The sequence below is a fragment of the Vanessa cardui genome, chromosome 14 (genome assembly GCF_905220365.1).
Source record: "Vanessa cardui chromosome 14, ilVanCard2.1, whole genome shotgun sequence".
NCBI classification, from domain to species: Eukaryota; Metazoa; Arthropoda; class Insecta; order Lepidoptera; family Nymphalidae; genus Vanessa; species Vanessa cardui.
Genome location: NC_061136.1, coordinates 13,901,851 through 13,920,322, shown reverse-complemented (window position 1 = coordinate 13,920,322; position 18,472 = coordinate 13,901,851). Strand labels below are relative to the sequence as shown.

At 31.1% G+C, this 18,472-nt stretch overlaps 1 protein-coding gene across 2 annotated transcripts in view; it reads left to right on the top strand.

Moving 5' to 3' along the window:
* The window catches only part of LOC124535459 (transmembrane protease serine 13-like), a 28,713-nt gene that overhangs the window by 3,949 nt on the left and 6,292 nt on the right, over window positions 1-18,472 (top strand). The gene's annotated exons all lie outside the window — the stretch shown is intronic.

The following is an 18,472-nucleotide window of genomic DNA, read 5'->3' as shown; positions in this document are numbered from 1 at the left end:
ATAGATATCTCAATTTGCTTCTTTTCACTTTGCACTATGATTACGAGTTTATTTTAATAAATATTACATATATAAAGAAATATTGGACAACATCACATACATTAGTCTGATCTTGATATAAATAGTTAAGGCACTTGTGTTATGGAAAATCAGAAGTAAAGAAAAATTGAACTAATGAATTCTCAACATCGACACCGGGACCTCAGAGTAGCGTACCCATGAAAACCAGTGTACACACTACACGACCACGGAGGTCGTCATAATATTCAATAATTTATGATCAAAGCATTACACATACCTTTTAATGGATAAACATAAAATCACCACCGGTTCGGAAAACTGTTCAACTGATAATATCTTAAAACAACAGACTGTAAATTTCCCACTGCAGGGCTAATGCCTCCTCTCCCTTTGAGGAAAAGGTTTGCAACTTATTCCACCACTATTCCAATGCAGGTTAGTAGAAATGCTATTTTTATATTATATATAAATTAATAAGTAAATCATTAAATTATCAAATGATATTAAATGGTTTCATTTTGTCATTCGAAGTTCAAATCTTTTAAAAAAATAGTATGATTGTTAATTTTTTTTTTAACATTCAAATTTTATTTGCGTAATGTATACCAATGTGTAGATATAATTGTTAGTGTTAAACAAATAGTAAGGCCTAAGCGGAACCCACCTCCGATTCACGATTGTCAGGTAGTCTTGAATCTGTATCGATTTTCAGTCATTTTTATCGAGTTTCTAAGATTGTATCGGGTATTAGATTCACTTTCACGAAGTTACTCCGACGAGGAAGCCGAGACACGTGCTGCGCGGAATGATTCTCACTAATATATATTATTTATTTGACGCGGTTAATGCTCTATTCAAATAATTAAACATAATATATTTCTTTCTTACATTGCTAACTTCTTTGATGTTTTCTCACCAACCCACATTGGAACAGCGTGGTGGAATATGTGTAACCTCTCCTTAGTGGGAGAGGATACTTAGCCCAGAAGTGGGAAAATTACAGGCTGTTCCTGTACTGTTACACATTTATTTTAAGTTTGACAGTGGGGAAAGTCAACATTTGATTAAGACGAATTATTCCATAAAATATTGCATAGATAAAAACATTGAAATAGTTAATTATATTTAATTAACATATATAAGCGTAATTGAAGTTTTTGTAAAGAATAATTACTGAGATTCTTAAATTACCTTTTCCCTTTAAAACTAAATTAATTTGACCTTTTTTAACTAAAAAAATTGATTATTTCTCATTGTATATGGAGATAAAGATACATACATATAACTTAAGTTTATATGTTTAAGTGTTTTTGTTTAATTATAATAATTTAAGTCACATGAGACAATTTTATCGTAATTTTTAAGTTGAATCTATTACTTACTACTTTATATTTTAACGGTCGATAAAAATAAGTCGTTACGTAGTCTATATTTACGTTAAGAACAAACAATAATAACTGTAATAAATATATAAATACATAAAATACGAATTCAATAAGTAATTTTATTGATTTATTTGTTGAAATTAACCTCGAGTGAACTTGTACGGCACTTTCTCGTTTATATGGACGAGTTGTAAAATTATTTATATTGTTATGCTGTTTTCTTTGTTGTACGATTTAGTATTATAAACATAGTTTGATGTTGTTTGTCTATTGAGACTTTATTTAACTGTTATATATATTTTTATTTTTATGAGGGCGACTGGACCATATTTCACAACGTTTGAAAGCTGATTGGGGAATATACATGCTAATTTTCTTATGATTTGTTGCTTGAAATTAACTATAAACAAAAAACAAGTACATGAAAATTCAGTTGTGCTTTCCTAGATTTGAACTCACAACTGTTGGTTAAGATACACGTGTTCCAATGGCTTCTCTATCTCGGCATACTTTAAATGATTTTTTTTTCTAATTGTAGGTTGCCAAAGAGTTCAGCCAGATGAACAATATTTTATTTATTTATAATTCTTTATTGCACACCACAAACAGAAACAAAAAAGAAAGTAACATAAAATTAATAAAATACAAAAAAAAAGAATAAAAAAAAAAAACAAAACAAAACAAAAGAAGTGTTTATATACGCTGTAAGGAATATTAATAGGTTTCTTGTCTAAATAGCCGAAATAATAGTTAAATAATAAGTATTAATATGTCAGATACAGGGCAGGAAGTGTAAACTCTTTACTTCGTCAGTGAGCAAACAAACTTAAGACCTAAGATTATATTCTTTGTACGTGTAGTACCTTTTAAACCGGAACACAACAATATGACGCAATGCATTTTAGCGTTAGAATATACAATGAATGGATTGAATATAATTATTTGAATGAAATTTTAATAAAATGTGCATTTACTTATTATATAAAGCGCTTATTATGTTATATTATAGTAGAGAGTATGAGAACAAGCCTTTACGAAATTAAATATGTATATGTACTATGTAATTAAAAAGTTATTAAGTATATCATAGGTACGAACTTTTGAGAACTTAAAACTTTAAAGTTCATTTTTCAAAAATACAATTTTGCATATATCATATGCTTAATTTGTATCTATATTTCATGTGTCTTATTTCAATTAAATTCTACTGCATGTTATTATAAATAGGCTCCTAATCTTCTCCCATAAATGGAGAAGAAATCTTAGTCCAACAGTGAGAAATAAACAGGCTGTTACTTATACCACTACTAAATTAATAATACAAAGTAATTTTAAATATTTCTTATGTAATTACTAATATTGAGGCGAAACAACCTTGACCCTCACAGTGACTTATTAAAGTGAATCTCAGCGATGAATTACGCTGTGACGGAGAGCGATATCGCGCTGCTTTTGTTTTTATTAACAGATTTTTACGCCCGTTTTCTGTTGAAGTTTTCGATTTCACTATTTATAACTGCTTATGTTTTACAAGTATTTTAAATTCTGTTTAAATAATATGTCTTATATTTGTTTAAGAACTAGTATTCGCACGCGGTTTCGTTCGCTTTTTAGTGTGTCACGTAATTGTCATGTATTATGTTCTTTCTTGGAATTTTTTTTTGTTTTTTTATGGCTTTTCTTTGTGCCAAGAGGGCACAGATTATTTCGCCAATGTCACGTGCGATGGAGAAGACACGATGGAGATTGAACGGTGCAGTCGAGATTGCAGGCTTTTTCTTGGAATTTAAGTTTGCTTCATACAAATATCAAAATCGATTGAATGGTTTGGTTGACACAGAGCTACAGATAGACAAACATATAGATTTCAAATTTATAATGTTAATAATGATTAAGTTAAAAAAAATATAGATCATTAAAACAACATCAAATCTTTTAAAAATACAACAATTGTATGATAAATATTCAGTTATAATATTAAAATCGAACTCAAAGCGAAAATTTTCCCATTTTTGGTCAATGCTCCATTTTGATTTATCAAATTGTATTTACTATTATTTACTCCTTCCGTTGTTCTTTCCTCACGTTATTTATCGAGGAATTATGGGGAATTTGTTAAGAAACTGATCGAACGTTCCTCGATAAATAACGTTTTAAAAGGAGTTTAGGACATTCTCGTACGGATTTATGTTATATAGACTTTTTTTCGATAATTAATTTGAATAATCGATTACTGGTCAATGATTCATTTTATATACATATTATGAAAATAATAAGATGATTTGTTAGGCAAGAATATGAAAATTAACAAACGAAAGTAAGTTTTAGCACATTTGAAAGAAAGAAATGTTTAATAGGACACGGTACATAATAAACACACAGAATAATAGAATAAGAATTATAAAAAGTTTAAAACAAAAAAAAAAGAAAATATTTGATGAAAGAAGATATTTAGCGAAACGGTTTTATTTATGTTAAAAAATAACTCAGACAGTATTTGTGGAGCTACAAAAAAAAAAGTCCCCAACATTTTCCCTTAAGGGAAAAACAATTCTAAAATTGCCTTAACTTGTATTACACATAATATACTATATAATATATATGAATACGCTTCTTGCGTACATCGAACGCGTTATATAAGAGATAATCAAAATAGTATGGGAAACCTTTTTTTGCAAATAGATCAGATGACAAACCGTTATAAAATGAAAGAGCAATTAGCATGCTCTCACTATTTCTCTCTTAGCATTTACTACTTGAAACTGCGGCTTTACCTAGCTTATTATAAACACAAACTTCCAAGCCACGTTTTACCACTTAGAGTTGGAGTTTCTTTAAATCCTTTCATAATGTATACCTACACCTTATAAGGAACCTACCTGCCAAATTTCAAGTATGTAGATGTTATAGTTTCTGCGATTTCATGACTAATCGGAAAGTATTTTACTTTTATATATAGATATGTACTTTGATTACAATATAAATATTTCGTTTAATGAAGTCGTAATACATAATATCACCGGAAGGAAAATAGATTACGTCGTGTATATCGAGATATAGTTTCAATTCCGTCATCTGAGTGTAATATAAACCTGGGCTTTCACTTTAAGGTCGCCGGTTCGATGCCTGCCGGTAGCGGTGGCTGCAATCGAAGCGGCAAATTAAGATAGCGTTGATTGTGATTTTATTGTTTCTGTTTATTCCACAATTGATTTCTTCTTTATAGCTTTGCATTTTTAGAGTTATTTTTAGATAAATGTTTCATTTTAGGTCAATTTAGTAGATCTGTTATTTGAAATAAGCTTTGTATACATGCATGAGTAAATATTATACCAGATAAGGCTGTTAAATTAGGTAGACCATTATTTGTTTTTAACATTATCATTGATCTATTACCTATCTTATTTGCCCGTGTCACCAATATTCTGAACGGCCTGGAGTGAGGGTTCCTGTGCCTCTGCCAAACCTCTTTCCAATCATCTCAGATTTACCATTTGATTTTAGAAGTTATTAATTAATCACACTATTTATATGTATTTCTTTCTACAAAAACATTAACAAACATTTACAAGGTGAATATGTCGTAACTATATATTGTTTCAATTATGTAATATTACGGTCTAAATTAAATTTTATCTATATTAAATTTTATAAGCATTACACTCCTCAACTGCTTCGGATCTGGATGAATAATACCCAATTAAGTAAGGCGCGGAAGTTTTGTAATTGCACAATTCTATGTCCCTTTTATATTTAATGATTATTCAATTGATGTCCGAGTTACGTAACAGAAAAGCACGGGTTCCGTACACCACGTGCGCCTCAGAATGCATTTAGCTTAGGGGCTAAGTTATAGGCGTTTTTAGGCGTATATGTTTCGTTTTTTTTTTTCATAATTGATTTTATGGTTTATTGTGCAACAACATATGAAAACGTAGTTTAACGATACAACCTTGGGGAAAGGACATAAGTTTGTCTATGGTATTCTTTTAAAGAAAAATGTTTGGTAAAATTTATTTATGATTATTTCATGTTAAATATGTATAAAGTATTCTAAAAGAGCAACATCTCCAGACCAAATAACTTCGCTATTATATTATTGCTTCGTAAGTTCGCTTAAAATGTTTTATTGAACTAGATAAAATAAGTAAAACATATACTTATTTAACTAAACCTAAATTCCAACTTAGTATCTTAACACTAATATTAAATAAAATAAAATTATACAAAATTAATTACATTTCATTTTCTCCAAGAAATATATCTGTTGGAGAATAAAGATTATATCTCTGTTAATACAAGTTGTAAAATAACAATATATTTTTACAACATTTATAAACTTTATTTAAATAGACTTTCGTATGGCTTTCATAGCGTTTAATAAATAAACGTTACAAAACTAATAAATCGACAGTCTACCGCTTGTAACTTGGACTACGATTACATCACACATTGTTATTAGTTTCTTGGACTCGTGAGCTAATCAGATTGTTGCATCACATACCCTTCGCATTGAAAGGTCTGAACGGATGACTAGTGGTTTTTCTTTATTTGTGTATAAAAGTAATAAATAATAACCTCTGCACAAAGGCCTTCTTTTCTCCTATACAGAGATTGCAGTATACCACATTGTTGCAACACACGTAGCTAAATAACCACAAATGGAGCCTTTCTGTTTGCCTAATTCAAAAGTGATTTCATGAATCTATTTGAATACAGAATATTTTATATTTACAGATTTCCTCGTTATCTAATTTATATAAACACATATTAATAATAAGCTCATGATGGCTCAGTTAACATATAGATATGTGGTTGAAAACCATGATGGTAAGGATAAGGCATATTGGTAGAAATTTAAACCATTTATTAAACCGCCAATGAGTACTTATAATATACTGAGTCAATCTCCATAGGCATAGGAACACTGCAATAAAGATAATGTTATTCTTGATTAAACACCCAAAATCAAAACATACTTAATTCTAAAAACATCTTATGAGCACGTTTGAATTGTAAATTAACTAGATTAAATTAAATTTAAAGTTACCATCAGTTCGAAAGAAAGGATAGTAAGAAACTCAGATATTATTTATTTCTGAAAATCAGTTAAATAGATTATCTAAAACAATAATTGAATTATTGAATCAAAATATATAATATTATTTAATTATAGACCAAAATGCATCAATCATCAAAGTTTTTCAATACCTAATTAAAATATAATTATTGACAAAGTTTTGGGAAGTCGGAAATCAGGTGTAATTGTTTGTAAAAGAAGTTAGCAAAGGTACTTAGACTGACAGGAAAAAGATTTAAATTACAATACCCTATGATAAAAATTACATATTGTGTACATATATATACTAATTTAAATATATAACGATCAAACTGTGTCAAAGTTTATTTATTCTAAAATCAATTTTCAAATACATATATGTTTAGAATTATACATGTAGCAATTACAAGCAATAGCACATAATGTTATAGACCTCAGTGTTATAGAACAGTTTAAGTTTCACGCGGCAACAGTAGTAACGTAATCAGTGTCACGTCAATGAAAGTAAAAGGTGCTAGGTTCGATGCCACAAGGAAGGTTTTCCAATCACGTCCAACGCACAGGAGTCCATCGTCATAATTTGATTTTAATGTATTCTACGACGCTGTGTAAATTAAATGTACAACTGTTTTACTTCACGTGATTGCTTCCGGAATGTCCGTGTGTTTGTTGTAACATTAAATGTTCCGGATACAATGTAAACCAATTTTATTAAAGCGCCTTTATTGATAAGAGCGGACTTTTGTATCGACTTTTTGGTAGTTCATTGCTTTCATTTGAGAATTGTATTAAAAATACGTTAGAGGAATACAACTACGATATGCTATGAGTGAGCTTAAAATTTGGTAGATGTTTTTGGTTCCGTCGAGCCACCGCAGCAAGAGAGAACCGATCGGTGACCGGTATGTTGTAATAGCTTATCACATCACAGAGATTTTAGTGAGTTGGAATCCCATTCCAATCCGTAGAACCCTCTATCTTTGTTTATCTCTCGAATATTTATCCTCGGGGAAAATTGGCACGAGAATTTCCTACATAGAATCATTAAAGAAAAAATTACAATCGATATTACAAAGCACAAATTATAAATACGTGTAATATGTCCGAAATATACACTCACATAGCTGAAATGGTCAACCGCTACTGAATTTTTAAGTCCATAATTAGTATTTTATAATCTCGTGTTCAATAAAGCAAAAGATTATGAGAAATCTACTTGTTTCAAATTCTTACATGCGCATGTTCAAACCTGCATTGTACCAGTTGAATAAGCTTCAAAATACTTGTGATACAAAAGCAATAATCGTTCCACAAACCAGTACACTCGTGAAATAAGTTGTAACAATGAAAGCGAACGATGCAAGAATGGCATTCAATTGTCTCGTTAGAAGAATTGTTAAAGCAATTACAGTATTGATATTGACCGATAATATCAAACAGTAGCCAGACATCTCGACTAATTGCTATCAAGATCAGCTTGATAAGAGTTGGAGAAGGGAAAGCGACTTTGGAATACAATTTGAGCTCAAAGAAAAAAAACTTGGGATTTATTTACTTATCTCACTGACGAATACAATCTGAAAGATACACTGAACTCGGTTTGAGGAAATATTATCTTTCTAATATAATAGATAAAATTTGAGTGCTTATTCTCGTCTCCGATACGACTGTTGGATAAGCACAGTGTAAACAATAACATGCTTTCTGCTGTACATATTGAAGTCCAAAATTGTGAAGCACGACAAACAAAATAGGGATCTACCTACTAAACCACCTTAGCATTAATATAGATTCCACAATAAAAAATAGAAAAAACTTAAGTTAAACCAGAACAAAATTCTATATAGTATATTGTTCTGGTTTAACTTATGTTTTTTTATTATAATAATAGTATATAACAATATACTATAATGAAAGGGACTATGGGACTTTTCATTCGATTTTTAAAATAAACTTAATTATTAATATTTATAGTTCATCTTCCGTAGTCACCAACCATTAAATAAAGTTTACTCTAGCTGGTACGGATATAATTCCATCCACGTTTTCCTCTTCCGAGAATACTGTTTTACAATTTTATTTTGCATCATTCAATCGATCTTTCTCTAGATCTTTTTATATTTCTTTTGATTGTTCTATTAAACTAGGCTAATTTAAAATAATAATACCTTACAAATAAATGTTCACTTAGCACCATTCAAATATTCTAAATTTCATAACAATGTAAAATTAAACTCAACAGCTTGAAAGAAACTAATGACAAATAGTATTGATAGATTTCTGAGCACTTCAAAGGGTCCGAAACTAAATGATGACGAAATCCATCAAGATCTCATCAGCTCTAATGCGCTTTCACTTCTATTTTTTGAATTATGCAACGAAGATTCTAATTATATACAGGCAAGTCCTAAAGAAATACTTACTTTGAATAATATTAGAGAGACACATCTTGGTATTTATGATTATTTCCTGATACATAATGAAGTATAAGAAAACTTTATTATGAAACGAGCTTAATAAACTCAATACAAACAATAGAAAGAGTTGTATTTATCTAAAGGTTTATAATTCATAACATTTGTTAAATAAAAATGTTGACCTGACAACACAAATAAGGCATGAGCAAAGTCAGTGATCCTTGCTCGTATTTGAACCCGAAACATTCGCTTGAAACCCACTGGGCCATCACAGATGTTGCATTCATCTCTCGAACCCGCATCAGTAGATCTCAATACCGCAGTTTATCAATATATCAATCAAACAGTAATTCTTATCGGTAACATCTTAATTGGCGTTCTGTCCGTCTGTCAAGGAGGAATTCTTATTGAGCAATTGAAATTTCCGGACGAACGAATGCTCCGCGGACAAAAGAACTAAACAAATCGCTACGAATGCGTCTCTTTATTTTATAAATCAAAAATCTAAAACGAAATATTTATACTTCATATTGTTATACACTATTGAATGGTTAAGACTACCATTGATTCGAAATTTAAATTCTACCAACCAATAAGGAACTAGTAGTTTATTTTTCGACCAATGAGATTATACATATTATTCCTTATATACTTATACTTATATACTTATGAATCTACCAATTAAAGTTAGGATATTTTTTGTCACGGCAAGTTCACCTGTTTAATTTATCCATTCTAAAAGGAAAAAGAAACTCAGTTCTTAATTGATTCTCTAATGGTTAATAAATTAGCTATTGTTATTAAGTAAACCGGTCATTTGTCAAATATTTCTGTATATATTTTCAATTTGGTGACCTCAAATGACCTTTCTCATAAGTGAAATCCACAAAAATGTAAAAAGAAAATTTAAATTACTCATTGCACGTACAAAATGGTCTAATATAAATACATATATTAAACTATCATTCTAGTTAAAATAAAAGACATGTGTTGGATGTACTTTCTTGTCCCTTCGAAAAATTTAAACATAGAATTAACTATATATATAGACTTCGGCCCTGATTGAATTTAACAAAATAGTTATTGTTGTTACCTAAGTTACTCCTTATACCATACCTACATCCTTCATCAGCTTTCTGCCATTCAAGGTATCGTGAGAATCCGTCCAACCGTACCAGAGACTGGATTGAACAAAAAGATAGGCAGATAAAAATAGTAATAAAAAATATTTTTGTATACATTCCGTGTATAAATACACATGCATTTGGAAAAAGCCTTTATTTTAATGTATAAACAGACACTCCAATTTTATTATATGTATAGATAAAATCATTATTTATTATTGGCTTAAAATGTTATTACACTTATAAAAAAAATCCTCGGCGTAATTTACTTAAAAAATTTGGTTCACATAGTAATTAAAATAATGATTACATGACATTTTATGTAATTACACAAATGTAAATACATTTTTAAATTACCTACTGTATGTCTTTGTGTCTTTTCAAGTTGTCTACATTGACAATCAAAATAGACATTACATCACTCCGCTTTCCTTATAAAAAAATATAATAAATTATCATATTTTTTACAACTTTTTTCATTAAATATTTTCATCGAGTCATCTAATATGAAGTGAAGTGTAACACTGAAGTAATCTGAGACCGGAAGTAGTAAATCACCGGTGATTACTGCCGCGATCGTAACACCATTGTGTAATTCTGACCGCGAAATTACGTGTTATATGTACACCGGTAATAATAGTGATGACTGAGAAAGCTTTGAAATTGTAACGATTTTATTAAGAAAAAACCCCAGACCTCGAAATGAGAATTTAATGTCAAATGCTTAAATATTCATTTTCAATTGATTAAAACAATGTTTATTTGTGATATATTTTGGGGAACGGTCGCCTGTTGTAAACTGCCTGTTTTAGCATTCAACAACAACAACAACAACAACAACAGCCTGTAAATTTCCCACTTCTGGGCTAAGGCCTCTTCTCCCTTTGAGGAGATGGTTTGGAATATAATCCAACCCGCAATATACACCAACCGGCATTGGAATTGTGGAATATATTCCAAACCCTCTCCTTAATGGAATGTTACTATTACTGTTACGCTGTTCCAATGCGGGTTGGTGGAATACACATGTAGAAGAATTTTTATGAAATAAGACACATGCAGGTTTCCTCACGATGTTTTCGTTTACCATCAAGCTCGAGATGAATTATAAACACATATTAAGCACATGAACATACAGTGGTGCTTGCTTGGGTTTGAACCCGCAATCATCGGTCAAGATGCACGCGTTCTAACCACTGGGCCATCTCGGGCATTTTAGCATTAAAATAAAAATAAAAAACCATTAAAATGATGATATACGTATTTTTTTATTTAATTTACGGAAGTAATCGTATTACTAACCAACCAAAAACACTTGGCGCTGTAAGAATTAGTAACTATTTCTTACATCACCAATGCATGAACGCTTGGAAATTGAAGCTAAGATGATTTTCCCCCAAGCTGTGTTACTGGCTGACTCACCCTTCTAACATAATAATCACACTTTAAATTATTCTGCGCACGCGCGAAAGTACTGGACCCAAAAAATGTATAACCAATTTCTTAGTTATTGTATAATAACAATGTATATTCAATTCAGTATCATGATCTAATTCGATATTACATTATTATTTATCTTTTTGTTTCTCATATAGATGTTTATGTGTGTGTGTGTGTGTCTGTGTGATTATAGTAGTTGTGTTTCATTCGTTACTTGATAGCTGATACAATAAATAGAAATTAAACCGCTGTCAGGTCAATTATGTAGAGTTCATGTCTCTTTATGCTAAAGGGAAATGTTCTTATGTATAACTAACAGTAATAACACATTTAGATTGTTTGTTTGTAGGTATATTTCCACCATAATATATAACTGTTTTATTGCTACACTTTAGTTTTGCTCAGTTAATATCTTTAAATTATGTATATATATAATAACATATTGTCATTATATATGAAAATATTTAAAATAAACGAATTAATGAAATCTTTTTATCATTCATAATACTGTAGACTGGAGACCCTTTTATTAAATTACATTCCATTTTAGAGACTAACAATAAAAATAATTATACTAGCTGAAGCTAAATAGATATGTCTTTGTCAGGTCATATATCAGAGAAAATTTTAGTTAACCAGTATGTCCCTCCCAGCGACCACGTCTTAAGTAGTCCAAAAATTAGATAAGGGTAGGTCTGAAACAGTTCGGTACGGTCAACAAGCAATCTCGTGGACCGAAAAGACAAAGTGCACACCGCTGGCATATTTAGTGCCACCGATGAGTTTCGTTGAAAGAGGGAGGTCTATATGTGAAGAAAATGTGTCTTAATGAGAATGATGTGTGTATAATTAAAATGCCCACATTATATTTATTAAATTAAAATGTACACAATTTACCTACAGACATGTGCGCTGTAGGTTATATTACTGTACCAGTCTGTAAATTTCCAACTATTGGGCTAAGACCTGCTCTTCCTTAGAGGAGAAGGTTAAGAGCATATTCCACCACGCTGCTCCAATACGGGTCGGTGGATTCAAATGTGGCAGCTAACTGGCTAAATATTTTAAGTTATATTATTGCAAAGATATTTGTAAAGCAAGTGATCTATTACTACACTCTTATAGTACGGCGACAGCGATCTAACTGGCAGGAAACCACCAGACCAAGAACAATGGAAAAATAAAAAATAAATGGAATAGAATCGATGGTGTCCCAAACTCGTTACGTAATGGTGATTTTACCATAAAGAAAGCAAGTTACATCACCAAAAACGTAATCCACATTAATGACTTTTACAAAAAGTACAAAATAGATTCGGGCCCATTGCTTTTTCTTCTCGATTCGGTGACATTGGAGAAAATAAACTAAGACGAATTTCAAGCTAATGCCGATACTATATGTTCACGTTTAGTCAACTCAAAAACTATGTTAAAGATACTACATACATATACAGAGTTATTGATAATTCGACGTATATCCGTTAATTAGTGGTAGGGGTGACTATTTACAATAATTAAATTAATAATATATTTATATTAATAAACTTCAAAAATTTATTTTAAAAAAGTATCAGTTGCATTCTTGGCAAATTTTGAAAAACCTTAAAAAACGTGATAACTCAAAAATGGTTCACTTTTGCATTATTCATATGGGGGTTAAAATGATTGCAAATAGTCACCCCGATCACCTCTAAACGAATATGCGTCAAATTACCAATAACATTCATTCAGTAGTTTTTTCGTGCAAGAGTAACATACATACGTCCATTCTAACAGATTTTCTCATTTATAATGTTAATAGGATTAATGGCATTAGATAATTATTGATTCCTTGAAGGTTTCTTGTCAATCGACTCTAATTTATTTAGCGTTTGTAATTATGTATAATTCTGTAACATGATAATACAAAGTGATTATAAAATAAAAATCAATACTTAAATCGTTTTTTCATCAACGCGTAGCGAAAACTATTGTTTTGAAAGTTGAAATTTTGAACATGAATTTGTTTTATAACGGAAACAATCGTTAAAAGAGATTTTAGCAATTTGTATTATTTTAATAGAATGAGTTCGAGATGGGCGGCTACATAATTAATACTATGCCTTGAATTGACAGTTTTAATCCAAATACAATACAAGAAGATATACATATAGATATAAGACATATTCTATTAGCTAACCTAACCTACGACGTTGGTTGCCTGGAAGAGATAGCTGTGTAGCGATAAGGTCGCCAAAATTTAACGCCTCTTTTATTAAGGCTAAATCTATGTATTTATTTATATTCTCTGTGTGGTATACAATAAAGTAAAAAGCAAAAGTAAGGTAAAGTAATTATATAAGGATTTGTACATGGTGATAATGTTGTAATTAATTATAAATAAAATAAAGAACATAAATAAAATAATTTATAGCACATATTTAGAGTTTATCTTTGTTTAACATGATAAATAAAATCTAAATCTAAATCAAAATTGACATGTTAGTGCTGAATTAAGTCTGAAGCTACCACCGGTTCGTAAAGTAGATTCTACCTAGAACAACCGGCAAGAAACTAAGCAGTAAATCTTTACTAACATTCCTAATTACACAGTATATCAGTAAAGTACATTTAAATGTTTATATAACCTGTGTAAACTGAGTACGTTTATTTTTTAGGCTTTCCTTTTATTATTGCAAGTAAATCTTGATAAGTACTACGAGCATATCGCCAAGAGGAATTAGCCTTAATACATTATTTTTGTATAACTCTATAGAGTTATGTAGATTACACCCAAGCTCTCAGAGAGACCGTCTATTTGTGAAATAATCTACTAAAAATTAATTTCTAGAGGAATACTTGGTGAAAACTGAATGAAAATCTTAGAAGTGTTTGTAATAAAGTATGTCACTAATAAAAGAAACTTCGCTAATGCTGAATACACATTTCGTATTTATCTGTAACATATAGATAAACATACATTAATTTACGTAATGGTACAAGTGTCAACTAAGCTGTTACACCATGCCAATCTTGACACCTTACTGACACTACGCACAGAGCAAAATGACTATTATTATTTTGGAAAAGGCGTCGTATTAAATCAATAAATCGAATCTACTATATGTTCTCGCTAAAAAGGTAACAGAACATTCTGTAAATTTTCCACTGATAAGGCTGGTCTAATAGCGTCATAATATTAGGAGAAGGCTTGGAACTTAGTCTGCCACGCTTCTCTACTGTGAGCCAATTTCAAATTTAACGTTACAAGACTCACGAACAAGAAATCGTTACTTTTCAAGCCCAATTAATAATAATTTCATAAAAGATATTTATATTTAATTTATGACACCATCACAGACCACGAAATGAGCTACTATAATTATAAACATATAGTCTATGTCGCGCTTGACCTAACGGGCTATAAAACATGCTATACAATTAGTATCTTCGACACATCCGACTCGATAACACTTCCATCATACTACCTGTTCCGCGTAACCCGTCGTACATCGCTGACGTAATCCGTCATGAATTATTCACGACAGAACAATTACTCAATTAGGTATGTAACAGTGAATAGTTAAACTATTACCATAAAGTTAAACAGCTTTTATTTAAATGCATATTATGTGATTTTTTATGAATGAAGATATGGAACATAATAATGCTCAAATGTTTTTTTCATAAGCCATTGTTTTTATTACCTTTGTGATGTATTTTGTTAATGGTAGTGTTTTGTGTAAACCGCTCATTAGTATTCAGCGCGTTAACATTTACATGTAACAATCTGTTGTGCTTTTAATGGTCAAATAAGTAAGATCTGTCAGCTGGATTCGTTCAGTGTGTATTTGGGAAGTATAGTCTAGTTATAGTTGTCGCTTGTTCGCGTTTTAGGATGTTAGTTGTCAAGTGTTAGGAAAGAAAAGCCTATATCCTTCCTTGGAGATCAAGCTTGCTTCACACCTATTTCATCAAATTCGCTTCATTGTTTGGTCGTGAAAGAGCAACGGACAGACAGAGTTACTTTCACATTTATAATATTGTATATGATTTTGTTTTTTTATGTCCTCTTTGTAATGTTTTTCTTATAATCTATGTACGTGTTCGGGGGAAGGGGTCGCCTGAAGGTAAGGACATGACAGTTGTAAGACTCTAATCTTGGGATCTGAGACGTTATGAAACTTCTGCCTATAGTTTGGGTCCTCAATCATCAAACCGGAACACAAGAATAGCTAGTATTGCTGATTAACGAGTGCGATTAGTGAATATATGACGATCGGATGATACCTACCTAGTAAGAATATGTAAAATAATCTAAGGTTCTTTTGATTTTACTCCTCGTTTAACGCTTACGAAATAAATGGCCGATATGCCATTGATCTTCGTACAATACTGGCTTACGATTTAGCCAAGCGTAGCGAATTGACTCTTAATTACATTACCATTAACGTCGAAATAGCATATCAAATTTGTATCACTGCGATCTAATTAAATTATGTAAATATAAAATGAATTAATTACGTTTATCAGGAGGCAATAGACATAAATAAGGTATGTAGTATTCGTATCGTATTATTACGATGTCAATAATTCACAGAGACGGTGAAAGTCGTTGTTGACGGTTATGTATTAGTTTCTATTGCATACTACGACTACTTCCTGCTACCCGTGTTTGCTCGCGTGGGTAGTACAAGCTAACATAGAGGCTCAGTATACTTGTGAATGTTAATTGTAAATTGTGGCTTTTATAACTACATTGAAGTTTAGCGTGTTTAAATTGTGTTTTTATTCATGTTCGGCTGAAGGAAATATCGTAAGGAAACCTCAGACAAATCTGGCACTCAAGTGTATTTTGTGTAACGAAATAGTAACCGGCATTGTGTTTTTTAATAAGTCCCAAATCTTGTCATGAAAGGCGGAGGGGTATAAGCGCAGTGGGATGTTTACTTTAAATTACTGAAGATAGAGTGATATATTAAGTTTCTTTAAGGCATTTCTCTATTGTTTTTTGTCAATAACAAGCCATAGCCTTGGCTATGGCTGTAAATTTCCCACTGCTGGGCTAAGGCCTCCTCTCCCACTCAGGAGAAGGTTTGGAGCATATTTCACCACGCTGTTCCAGTGTGGGTTGGTGGAAAGTACATGTGGCAGAATTACAATGAAATTAGACACATGCAGGTTTCCTCACGATGTTTTCCTTCACCGCCGAGCATGAGATGAATTATGAACACAATTAAGCACATATATACAGTGGTGGTTGCCTGGACTAGAACCCGCAATCATCGGCTAAGATGCACGCGATCTAACCACTGGGCCATTTCAGCCAAGATATTATTAGATTTTAATTGATTTTTAATGATTATAATGTACATAATACTTACATTCGGTTTTCGAGCTGTCGTTTAAGTCTCGTTCAGTGGCGATAGTCGCCAGTAAGTCGACTATAGTGGGCGCGGAAGTCACAATCAACTCATGAAATGCTATAACAGGATGTCAGCCAAAAATATAACTAACTTATATAGTTAACTTCCCCGGATCATTATTCCTATTTTTCGATTTATGACATTGGAGAAGTAGACTTAGTCCACGCATTGGTGTACCATAAAATTACTTACAAATAGTTATTTTCCGTAGAGAAAATTTGATTCCCTCGTTGCTCTATAAGACCATAGATTCCGAGATCCTAAGAACATACCCTGGGGCGCGTTAATAATAATAGTCATTGGATTTTTATTTGAAAAGCAAGTCTGATAGCACGAAACGTACAGTAAGCCAAAGTACTGATGCAAACCCATTGTTCCCCATGATCATTACCAGTGAGATAATTCTATACCAACACACATCCTAGACAATTTGTTCGACCAATAATTTTATTATAATCCATTAAATATAAATTATTTCTTGAAATAAAAATTTATTGATTTTTTTTTTATCCAAGACTTTCTAAAAATATTATAGGCCTATTATTAGATGATGTTGAAATAATAAATAGAGAGTGTACAATTAACATACATTAACTCCGCTATCTTAAAGGAACTGCAATAATTAACGCCTCAAACATATATTAAACAATCTAAGACGGATATAGCACTTAGGAAGTTGATAAAACTTAACACATACAATAACATACAATCGCGTGAATCGCGTGACCGTAGTGTTCCGTGGTAGAAATAATCTAATGCAGATACTGTGCGTTAATAATGTAATGACAGTTTTTCTTGTAATAATATACATATTACTATAGCTAATAGATCAGCGTTTATATACTTTAGTTTTTAGGGTTCCTTAAATAACTTGAAACTGTCTTAGCTTCACTTAATATAGTTGTTAAATGACCATTTAAAAGTGCTCGTAAAGGCTTACTTGAATAAAGTATATTTTGATTTTGATTTGGACAAAGTTGAAGTGTGAAGGCCCAGTGATTAGAATACGTGAATTATAAATACATCAGTATTTAGTTAGTTTAGTCCGAGTTTAAATACAACGGCACCATTGATATGATGTTTTCATGTGTTCGATGTGTGTGTAATCTGGTGCTTGTTGGTGATGAAAAATATCATGATAAACTACCGTTCACCACTCCACATTTTAGCAGAGTTGGGTAATAAGTTCCAAATCTTCTCTCCAAAGATAAAAAAGAAAGTAGGCTTTAGTCCAATTACTATATTGTCTACATTCTTTCTTATGCATTTATAATATTAGTATAGATTACTCACATTTATTACCAGTTTTTGAAACACTAATTATATTTACTAATAAATGGCAAATAAGGTCCTTCTTTATCCAAATGGTCAAAAATAAATATATACGGAACTATCTTTCCGTAGCTTCGAATCGCACTTTTTCTGTTCTTATTAATACAGTGACATTATGTGTTCCGTACTTGCATTGCGTGCGTTTCTATTACCATTTAAACGCTAAATGTGTTAATCGATTTGATTATTAAACATTACATTGAAAAAAAATATATAAATCGATTATCGATATGACGTCATTACGAATTAAATGGCGGCTCATAAATGCTCATAAGTGCAAAAAGGGTAC